The 12,050-nt window shown below is 39.1% G+C and overlaps 2 long non-coding RNA genes across 2 annotated transcripts; both read left to right on the top strand.

Annotated features, from left to right (window-relative positions):
- The first annotated feature begins 535 nt into the window (after window positions 1–535).
- LOC132123297 (uncharacterized) lies at window positions 536–1,650 on the top strand. The gene is made up of 3 exons (XR_009426489.1): window positions 536–1,143; window positions 1,248–1,368; window positions 1,529–1,650. It is a non-coding gene; the product is annotated as an uncharacterized LOC132123297 (long non-coding RNA).
- Window positions 1,651–1,969: 319 nt separating this feature from the next.
- On the top strand, window positions 1,970–2,581 carry LOC132122828 (uncharacterized). The gene is made up of 3 exons (XR_009426438.1): window positions 1,970–2,141; window positions 2,226–2,403; window positions 2,505–2,581. It is a non-coding gene; the product is annotated as an uncharacterized LOC132122828 (long non-coding RNA).
- The last annotated feature ends 9,469 nt before the right edge of the window (window positions 2,582–12,050 follow it).

Below are 12,050 nucleotides of genomic sequence, written 5' to 3'. Positions count from 1 at the left end.
GCTTCTTTTTTGGTTTTCTTTAGAAGGTACTGAAAAAGGTGTCTGTGTCGGGTTTTTTTTTTTTTTTTTTTTGGTGTGCTGTGCTGCATGACAAAGTAGTTCACCATCAAGGACAGTCAGTTCTACTCTGGGTTTACTGACTTTACTTATAAGACCTATCACAATGTATTAATTGAATATGTTTTTCTTTTGTTGCGTTTTTTTTATTTCTTTTGTTTTCTTTGATTGGGGGTCGGGGTCATACTAATGTATTGCAAAAGTGAAATTAAATGCATTGATATATTAGTATTATCATCATGTTGCATTTATTTATGCAACATATATATTGTTTAATGTATTCAAATGAGATCAGTTAAAATCTATGATGAAATGTAAGTGCAGATAAATGTGATTCATTTGTATAAACTTCAAAACTTCTCCAAATTAATGCAGATAAGAGATTCAGACTTTGAGAGAGCACAAATGTTGTACTCAAAACCTAGTGTGCTTTGCAAATTCAAAGCAAATAAAATAACTTGTTTAACTCTATTTTAACCAAAAATCTTAAAGGGGTCATGAAATGAGAAACCAAATTTGCCTTGATCTTTTGGAATATAAGAGGTCTTTGTACCATTAAAACGTCCTGCAAGTTTCATAGCTTAAGACGTCCTCCCCATTATAAACGAGCCATTTATTTAATCAAGCGCTAAATACAGCTCGTTCTGGATCCATGGTAAGAAGTGACGTCACGGTGCGAAGTGACGTTCCAGCCATTTGCATATGACCGCCTCCAGCACAAGACAACTATGCTCATTTCGTATCGTTGTCGCGCCGCGCGCCTCACAAGTGTTCAGTCGACGGACAGCGAGTGGGTCTGTGTACAGGAAAATTACAATGCCAAGCAGATGTGCTATTCCTGGCTGTGGACAAACAACATCTTTGAATACGCTGCCGAAAGATCCTGACGTCAGGGAAAAATGGATGCAGTTTATTTTTTGCGGACGTCCCAGTCACGGCAGTGCTAATTTAAGTGTTTGTTCTATACATTTTAAGGATGACTGTTTTGAGAACAAATACCAATATGATGCTGGCTTTGCCAAAAAACTGTTGCTCAAAAACAAGGCCGTGCCGACTATTCTGTGCTCAACAACGACGACGCAAACTGTAAGTAATGCATTTAAAACTTTAAACTACTTTTTAAAATGCAATTTCATTCATTATGATTAATCACAGTGTTTTTACTTAGTTTACTTGCATATTGTTTCCAGAGACCGCCATGTTCAGGCCCCATGTCAAAAGATGTTGGCTGTCAAACTGACCAACCCACTAATACATCTGTGGGCACACAGCTGTCGTTTCGAACCATGAGACCCAAGTGTCGTAGCAAAGGTATTATTTATATAATCCTAACCTGTGTCATCATAATTATATTTATAAGAAGCTTAAAAGCTTTATTGCCTAAAAGGAAGTATTTATAGTCCATATTTTTATAATACTGCAATTACAATTGATAGAATAAAACTTTACATTGTATTTTCTAACGTTATAGAAACACAAACAGAGCAGTCCTCAATTCTTTCAAGTGGTGATGTCGCCATACCCTGGACTACTTCACATCCTTTTACTTCAACATCTTTAAAAGATGAAAAGCCTTCCAAAAGGCGTCGCTTTGATTTGGAGGAGAAAGAAAAAGTGTCTTTTGAACACATATGAACATATTTGAACATATGACCCTGCTCAGTCTGTCACCAGTGTGACTGAACCATCAAAACATTTGTAAGTTTTTGTCTTTATCATGTTAAGTTTAGCATACATTTATGTGAACTGTATGTTTTACTGACTCGTAAAACTGATCATGTTGAAAAAAAATACACTAAATTTTTTTGTTATTAATTTTCTCTTGTGATAGCATGTACACATCCAAAGCCTCTCATGAAGACACCAAATATATTGTGTTTGAAAACTGTCCAGTATGTTCAAGAGCCTGAAATATTCAGCCTCGTAGCAATGGGACTTTTTTGGCCATTGATCAACGTTGCCCGCATTGTGAGTACTTCAGACAGTGGAAGAGCCAACCCTGTGTTGGCAGTACCCCTGTTGGCAACCTCCAGCTGTCTGCTTCCCTGTACTTCTCTGGAGCTTCATTCTTCCAGATGAAAAAGGTTTGTTGGGTGTTTTTTTTTTTTTTTTTACTGTTTAAAATAGTTTAAAAATATAATGCATAATATATTTTTTCTCTTTTGAAGGTATTTGAGTCAATGCATTTGAAGATGTTCACATACAGAACCTTCAGAAGGCATGCCAGCATGTACCTGGAACCACTAATAATATATAAGTGGAAGAAGGAACAGGTGGATTTAGTGAAGGATCTCTGTGAGGCGGACAAGGTGATAATTGGTGGCGATATGAGAGCTGATTCGCCAGGTAAAGAGTCCTGCTTGGTGATGCAAGTTCTTCTGCAGTCTTAATAATTTGTTCCTGTGTAAACTATTTTATAAAATATTATTTGTATTATGACATTTTAGGCCATTCAGCAAAGTATGGGAGCTACACCACAATGGATCTTCAAAAGAACCCCATAATAGACATCCAGCTAGTGCAAGTGAGAAAATGCATAGATGACATCATGTCAATGCACACAAAACTACCAGAAAGAATGGCAACAGAGTATGCCTTGCCTGTTTCATATTTATACTTCTGCGTCGAGTGTACGCCGTAGTGTACGTCGTAGGCGATGCCGTCGTGAGCATTTATACTTCTGCGTATGTCTGTTTTGCTCTGCAGTTACACAGCCGAAACGCTAGTTGATGTGAGTGGGTTCCACTGTGTTTACATTCCTCGATCCTCGTGGGCTTCTACGAACAATGGCGACTAAAAGAGAGCGGATCATGTTGGAGCTGGAGCTTATCGAGGTCCAAAAACTGTTAATTTTAGTTAAATTACTAAAACTAAAAGGCAGAAACTAGAGAAGGCGTCGGAGGAGATGGTACGTGCGACCCATGAACCAAAGAGGGTGAATTTTCCGTGCTTGTCTTACCACTGAGAGACATGGACGTACACAGATGAGACATACACAGTTGAGGTCAGCACACCTGTTAGCAGATACATCCCTGCTAATTTCACAGACACTGATACTACAGGGTCATCTCAGCTGGGGGAGTGGCGCAGAGTGGTGTCAGGGGACACAAATCTTTTAGAACCACTCGATCCACGTCACTTTTCAAGAGCCCGCTCCACCAGAGCTGCAGTTGGTGTCCAGAATGACCTGACTGCCTTCTTTCAGTCACCCCACGGAATTGTGCCATGGCAAAACAACATTGTGTGTCGTGGTCAACTTGGTGTGTAAATTGTATTGATGTAAAATATAATGCACCAATAAATGACATGAAACCATTTAAATAAAGTCCAGTTTTAAAGTCATGTCATTGTTCCTTTATTTACATTAACCTGCACAATACAATCTGCAAACAATAGGGATAGATTTTTTTTTTTTTAAGTTTGTACTATACATACAAATGGTCGAACTATGTATAAGATAATGCATCATGTAAAGGTGCAATGGTCTATAATTAATTTAATTTTCTGAACCTGAACCATAAAATATGCATACAGCAGGAACCAACATAATTGGTTCAAACTATATACACAAATTGTTTAATGTAAAAGATAGTAAAAAACAGGTGCAATGGTCTTGAATTGTATATTAAAAATAGATGCAAAGGAGCAAACACAGACACATGTGCAACTATATGTTAATGTTTATTTGCAATAACCTTCACACATTTTTGGAAACAGCAGTAATTTTTTTTATAAAAAGTGCAAACTATATACAAATATGGGCATGACAGTGCAATGTATTAATGTGCAATGATCTACAATTATTATCAAAAATAGATGCAAAAGAGAAACTTCACAAATGATGCCATCTACCGTATAACCTGTATGAATTGGTGTAAACAGACAATAAATAAAAAAGCTAAAGTGCATACTATATACAAAAATGTGCAAACTTTATACCCTCCACAAATAGTAAAACAAGATAAATATTAATGGATGCAGAAGTGCAAACTATATACAAAAAAATAATAAAAAAAGCAAAAGTGCAAACTGCAGATACAGTGCATTTCTATATGCACAGAATTAAAAGGTTGAACGTTGTCAAAGTAGGCACAATTGTTTATTTTTTTTGCTGCCACTCAAAAAGTATCTTCGACATGTCGGACATTGCCTGCGCTCTGTGGTCCTCCGGCACCCTCCACAGCATATCTGCAACAGTTTGTCCAAACCGGTCGCTCTCATCATTGCCTTGACGCAGTCTCTGTTGCAGCTCCACCCGCTGTTCCTCCAACTGAGCCTCCAACCAAGCAACCTGCACTTGGACCCAGTCATCTTTTTCTTTTCTCTTCCTTTTTTGTGCCATTCTTGGACTGGGGGACGGAAGAGATGACTGCGGGGATGGAAGAGATGGCTGCGGGGACGGAAGAGATGGCTGCGGGGATGGAAGAGATGGCTGCGGGAACGGAAGAGATGGCTGCGGGGATGGAAGAGATGGCAGCGGGGACGGAAGAGATGGTTGGTGATGGGGGCTACCACTTGGTAATTGGTCATCATCGCTGTTGGCTGGAGGTCTCACATCCGATAAACCAGTGGAGTTTGAGCTGGTATCAGTCCCATCCTGTGATTATGAAAGAAATAGCAAATAGTATAAGTTATATATAAAAGATGATGCATTCATTGTTAATTCATAGATAGATAGAGCTATAATAACTGCATATTCATACATTGCAAATGCTAAACTGTTACATTTGTATTTTCTGTAAGCCAAATAAAATTACAATCTATTATATTATATAAATACAACCCATTACATATAATTACAATCTATTACACATGCTTTTTGACTCACAGGTATATTATTTTTGCAAAAAATCAATACCCCATGTGGTAGCATTGCTAGTTAAGTTAGCTAACCGAAACATAATAGACGTACATAAAAGGACATGCATTATTTACCTTATCGTCAAAGTTTGACTCCGTAAGCCGATGTTTGACATGAGGTGCCAGCCAAGATACGTACTTGACTCGAGAGTTCTTCCATCTCTTCATGCACTCCGCTACATCTAAACCGACATTGGAGGAAATCTCCCTCCACGAATTCGCTGCCATCTGGCAGTCTTTGTAATCTCCCGAAGAGGAGTCATACAGATGGCTGTATTTCCTCACTTCTTCAATTAATCGCTCGGTCACTTGGTCCATTTCCATGTTGGCTATTCACTGAATTTCGGAACTTAAAAATGGCGGGCGGTCCAGAGTGCAGAAGATCATTCCGGAAATGCATAGGAGGAAACGTGATACTACCGAGCCGACCAATCACAGATCTTGCAGTCCGCGTCATCGCGACGCGTAGTTACATTTTTGAGGAGGTGCGCGTCAGGGTACGGTGAAGGGTACGACGTATGGTACACGTCAATGCGTATGCTACGCCGTACCTACTACGCGCACCCGACGCAGAAGTATAAATTGGCCTCAATCCGCAAATTTTCTGGCTGGGGGTGTTAATAATTGATCCATAGGCACTGACATTAGCCAATCATAACAGTGGGTGTTAACACCGAACTCTTAAAGGAGAAACAACCCCAAAACAGACTGTTTGAATCAAAGGATGAGAAACAGGGTGGGAAAATGTCATAATTCACTACATTTTAAAAGTTAAAAAAAAATATATAGTAATACTGTAATTGCACCTAGGGGACCATAATAATAAAATAAAATTAAAAAACATGTCATAACCCCTTTAACAGAATGAATCGCAGCTGTGATTGAATATTAGGGACAGATCAATTTTTTAAAATTTTTTTTTTTTTTTTTTACTATGCATTTCTGATCTAGGCTGTTCTAAAAGGCTGGCAGCAACACTGTGATGCTTCTTAGACACCTTAAATTATAATGAGCTCAGTGAATAAAGTTGTTTAGGTTGGCAAAGTGAAAATGAAAGACAGGTCAATTATAAATAATTATCATTTAGTATGAGATATATAAAAGTCCCTTTTTTAATGGAACTCGACTGCATCCTCTACCGGTCACTATGGGGAATGCCTTTGGCATGACCAGTTTTTAAAGCACATGTCTAAACACGACAATTACATTGGCCGGGCGACAGCCTGTGATGTCACTTCAGGCACGACCACAGAATAAAAGGGCGATGGGAGAATATGTCATCCTCTTCTTCATCTTCACTGTCATTTGTTATGTTAGCAGCTAAGCACAACTAGTGCATATTCTCTCATCAGAGGCTTTGCTCTGATACCCGTGGTTTCACAGAACTTGTGTGTTGTGTGTGTGGGTGAGAAGCAAGCGTGTTCAGTTCTAGAGGGAGTTGAATGTGCTCGTTGCACTCAATGTGCTTATTGCTTTGTGGATAAGCATGCATTGAACATGTTTGATTCACAAGGAAGTGGATTGTGCTCATTGTGATGTATTTGCATGTCTACTGAGAGAGAAGGTGAGTGCTTCACCATTTACTTGAGATTGTACTCCCCTCGTGTTCCTAAAGGGGCACCAGCGAGTAACTCACCTTGTTCTCTAACTTTACATTTTACATTTACATTAATGCATTTAGCAGACGCTTTTATCCAAAGCGACTTACAGTGCATTTAGGCTATAAATTTTTTTATCAATATGTGTGTTCCCTGGGAATTGGATCCACAACCTTTTGCACTTATAACGCAATGCTCTACCACAGGAACTATGGTATTATACAGTGGTGCTGTAACATTATGTTGTTCCTTTCACCCCATAGGACTGCCTACTTTTTATTAATTATTAATTATTATTATTATTATTATTTAGATATTTTCATTTGTGTAATGTCCACAAAATGGCTTATGATTAGTTTCATTAAGGTTGAACTAGGTAAAAAAAGAAGCCATATCAAAACATGATCCAGAAGCGTAGGCGTTTCCTCTGGGCCAAGGCTCATTTAAAATGGACTGTGGCAAAGTGGAAAACTGTTCTGTGGTCAGACGAATCAAAATTTGAAGTTCCTTTTGGTAAACTGGGATGCCATGTCATCCGGACTAAAGAGGACAAGGAAAACCCAAGTTGTTATCAGCGCTCAGTTCAGAAGCCTGCATCTCTGATGGTATGGGGTTGCATGAGTGCGTGTGGCATGAGCAGCTTATACATCTGGAAAGGCACCATCAATGCTGAAAAGTATATCCAAGTTCTAGAAAAACATATGCTCCCATCCAGACGTCGTCTCTTTCAGGGAAGACCTTGCATTTTCCAACATGACAATGCCAGACCACATACTGCATCAATTACAACATCATGGCTGTGTAGAAGAAGGATCCGGGTACTGAAATGGCCTGCCTGCAGTCCAGATCTTTCACGCATAGAAAACATTTGGTGCATCATAAAGAGAAAGATGTGACAAAGAAAACCGTTTACAGTTGAGCAACTAGAAGCCTGTATTAGACAAGAATGGGACAACATTCCTATTCCTGAACTTGAGCAACTTGTCTCCCCAGTCCCCAGACGTTTTCAGACTGTTATTAAAAGAAAAGAGGATGCCACACAGTGGTGAACATGGCCTTGTCCCAACTTTTTTGAGATGTGTTGATGCCATTAAATTTAAAATCAACTTATTTTTCCCTTAAAATTATGATTTTTCTCAGTTTAAACATTTGATATATCATCTATGTTGAATTCTGAATAAAATATTGAAATTTGAAACTTCCACATCATTGCATTCTGTTTTTATTCACAATTTGTACAGTGTCCCAACTTTTTTGGAATCGGGTTTGTAGTTTAGAGTTCCTTACTGAAGGCCTTGACTAAAACCGATATTCGCTACTTTTCGCACATTGGTCTCTGACCATCATGTCCTCGAAACAATCCCCATATCTGCTGATTGGCTTCATCACTATGTCTCCTCTCCACCAATAAGCTGGTGTGTGGTGGGTGTTCTGGCACAATATGGCTGCCGTCGCATCATCCAGCTGGATGCTACACACTGGTGGTTTACAATGTAAAGCGCTTTGAGTGCTTAGGAAATCGCTAGGAATGTAAAGGAATTATTACTTGGGACTTCCTTTGCTCTGGTAACCTTTTGGGTTATGTGGTCTATTAGACCTCGCAAAGTAGGTTCTCCATAGCCCATAGCCTTGTGTGGCCTCCCTTGGTCCTCTTTTGTGCCCGGGCTAAGCCGATGCTCCTCACCTATGAGTAGGTGTAGTTGAGCATTCTGCTCCCCAGGGGGCAGGTGCCTGACTGTACCTCTCTTGTGCTTCTGAGGGTTGCTCATGGGCACGTGTGGGCTTCCAAACCTCAAGAGAGAGCACTATATTCATATCCCAATTGCCGCCATGGCTCAGCAACGGCAGGACAGGAACCGTAGAGACTGCAAACACGGACACACTCCTTGAAGTGCCCAGCGGGAGCATGATGCACAATCAGAGAGCTGACTGTGTGTGTATCGCTCCCAAACAACAACACAACAGTAATGTTTAGAATGTGCAGAGAAGAACACACAATCTAAAGTGCTGTCTGTTTAGCTCACCATATAGAGGTGATCGTGCACTGTTAATAAAACACCAGTAAATAATATTGACACGTTTTATACAGAATGCTTGCTGAAAACATATAAACTAAAGTTGCTTGTTTCAGATGCTCTTTAAAGCTCTATGGTCTCTACGTCATCACTCCCATGACGTTTCACCATTCCATTGTAATAATTTCACATGTGATTCAGAGTGTGGACACACAGGGGCGTTCCCAAATCTTGAGTTCCTTAAGGGCAACAGGATATTACCACCTCCATGCTTTACTGTAGGAATGGAGTTATTTGAATGGTGAGTTGAATTGGATTCCTGGCAAACATATAGTTTGGTGTTGAGGTCAGTTAATTAAATTTTAGTTTAATCTGACCTGAGAATGTTCAAGGTGTGTTTCCCCATAGCGACTACTAGAGGACGCAATGTCTTGTTCCCTTATCAGGATATTACTACAACAATGACCATACTTACTATCAATAAGCAGCAAATTAGTAATTATTGAGGGAAAACAGTTATTTAATAGTGACTATTTATTCCTTAAAAAGGGTTACCAAAGTTTTTTATGAAGGACAATAATAAAAAATAAAAAAGTGTGGATAATTTTTATAATAATCTTAATATATATCTTGTTAGCTTAGTATCATACAAATTCTAATCTAATATTAAATTAACAATGGATTCCAATAGTTTGTTTTTATGTACTGAGATAATGACATGAAAACATGAGAAAACTTATGTTTTGCATTCTAGGCTCGATGTTAGCACAAAGGTAAGCTAATAATACAGCATACTCTGCTAAATAAGAAAAACATGTGCCAAAATAAGCTAAATAGTACATGCTAGTGAATGTGTTTCACTTTAGAATCAATTAGTAAGTATTTTGATTTCAGACAAATGTAATGAACAATTAACCAACAGGACAACCCTCTCCAATCAATGTTCTAAAACATGCAAACGTCTTCTCTCTTGTCTCTCTACTTGCCTCTTTGGCACTCAAGAGCATACTGCAGTCCTCAGTGTGACAGTATTTTGGTGAATACATCAGTGGCACCCAGACATGCTCTTGCTGCAGTCTCAAAGATTTCAGTCCCTGTCTCTGAGGGCAGGTGTCTCCGACAAACACTTGTGTTAACGGTCAATTATCCAGTCCGTAAAAGCCCCCTAATAACAGCACAAATCACTTTTGCATCTGGCATTTACATTCACTGAGCACGGTAGGAAAGGAAAGAAGCATTTTGAAATGGTTGAACAGTGAATGTTAAACATCTTATGGCATGAAGATCTCTAATAATCTAGTTAATAGCAAACTTTTCCTGTAATGCAGCAGGCTGTGGAAGAAATAAAGGTTCAGTGTGTTGTCAGATTCCTTGGATGCTGCCTGTGCCTCAGTTTGACGGTCTTATCATGTTTAAAGGGGTGAAAGAGGAAACAGGCAGACTGTAAAGTGTGAATAGATTGCAGCATCATGGAAAAAAAGTGAGCATGTAAAATATAAATTCATGTTTTTTTTTAATGCCAAGGTAAAACATATGTTAAAATATTGCCATTTTGAAAAAGAAAACTGCACTTTTAAGGGCAGCATGCATTATGCACAGTTGATCTCCACATAATTTCATAAATAATGACAGAATACTTGGCTGCTAATGAAGATCTACTGTGACCAGGGCCATATTAACCATTGGGCTAGGCGGGGTTGAAGCCCCAGGGCCTGAGTATATTTTAAAAAAAAAATATCGGTTTCACTCTCCTAAAATGCCGGATCCGTGTGAACGAAATGCCTATACAATACAAAATGTATTGTGTATACAGCGAAAGGCATCTCTGTGTGGATGGGGCCACAGTAAAATCCCCAGCTATAAGGTTATTTTACTAAAGCTGATGATTGAGTGAAAGTAGCTTCAATCTACTGCTGTTGGAACAGCAAGTGAACCGGGTACATGGAGCAAAAAAAAAAAAAAAAAAATGTCATCGATTGCTCCCAGCTGTACCTGATTACCAATCAAGAGTGAGTCCCAATAAAAGCAGAGCTCCAGCTACCAGAGAATAGATTGTTTCCTCAAGAGCTTTCTTCAGAGTGGTGTCTGTGACTGCGTTTACATGCAGCCAATAACCCGGTCGCGCACGGCCATGTAAACACCGGCAAAAACCCGGATATGCTCATATCCCGGTTTTTAAAAACCGGGATATTATACCTGGGGTACCCCTTTTCTAACCCGAATATTTGGTCTTGTAAACGCGTTTCGGCATATCCCCATCAAAATGTGTGTTCTGCGCATGTTCTATTCGCAAAGAATCTTGGTCTTTTGAGTAGAGATGGCGCATAAAAAAACCCCGCGAGCAGTATAGAGGCACAGTAGTGTCAAGTGCTGCTGGTGGATCAGTACCAGTGCCAAAGCGCAAACAAAGACTATCGCTATCTGCCCCAAACTATTCATTATCCGCCTGCTGGTGCTGTTGTTGTTGTTGTCTTTGGATACAGGAAGAAGAATCGGAAATGACGCATATTGCGTCTTGTTGTCCGTACGTCCAGGCGCTAACCGTGCGTCGCCGTTTACATCGGGATTGGTAACTCTCTCTGCTCACGCATGTAAACGGGTTATCCCGAATGTTTCAGAAACCCGAATAGTGACCTTAACCCGACCATAACCCGAATTTTAACAGCATGTAAACGTAGTCTGTGTTCTGCCCAGCCCGTTGTCTCAGTTGGTGGTTGTTGAGCTGCTTAGTGTTCTGCTTTGGTATTGTAGTAGTTTCGTTTCTTTGTTCATTGTGATATTCATTAATACTTATCTTTTGTTATTTAAGTTTTAGAGATTTGTATTATCTTTCACTTTTTAGTTTGTTGCTTGGTTTATAGCTGCTACGATTAGCATCTCTCTTAGTGGCTACTTTAATGTTTGCCTACTTGTGTTTTGTTTACTATTTTGATTTGGAAGCTGTAGGGAGGTGGATGCCATTTCTGTTTAACCCTGTTTTCTCCTGTTTTGGGGCTAGGAAGGGAGCTAGGGTACAGACATGTTTTTTTTTTCCCTTTTCTTTGTTATAGGTCACTAATTCCAGTTAGCTTTGTTTGTTGTTTTGGCCTTATCCTCTCCTGAAGTTATCGCTTCCTTTTTTTTTTTCTTTCACGAGCTGTGAAAATCTTTTTTTTTTTTTCTGGACAGCTTGTTTGTGGTGCTGTGGCAGGACTCAGAGCAACGCTCTTTAAAATATTTTACTTTTGTTGCATCCACCTTTACCCCTAAACTTTTATGCGGGACGAAACAACAGCTTTTAGGTTTGTTTTATTAACTGGATGTATATTGTTTTTGTGTTTGAACAAACTCTATATATTAATTTAAGTATTGGGAGATAATCCGGTTAAAGTATATCAGTCGTTGATTAAAGTGCGTCATGATGTAGGCAAGTCTAATAATTTTTTTTTAATGCGTTTTAGGCAGGTTTTAACCCTCCTATTAACTTTGGGGTCAATTTGACCCCATTCAATATTTAACGTCTGTAAATACATTTAAAAAA

Source organism: Carassius carassius, chromosome 41 (genome assembly GCF_963082965.1).
Source record: "Carassius carassius chromosome 41, fCarCar2.1, whole genome shotgun sequence".
Taxonomy (NCBI): Eukaryota; Metazoa; Chordata; class Actinopteri; order Cypriniformes; family Cyprinidae; genus Carassius; species Carassius carassius.
The sequence above is the reverse complement of the archived record's forward strand: the minus strand, read 5'-3'. Positions and strand labels throughout refer to the sequence as shown.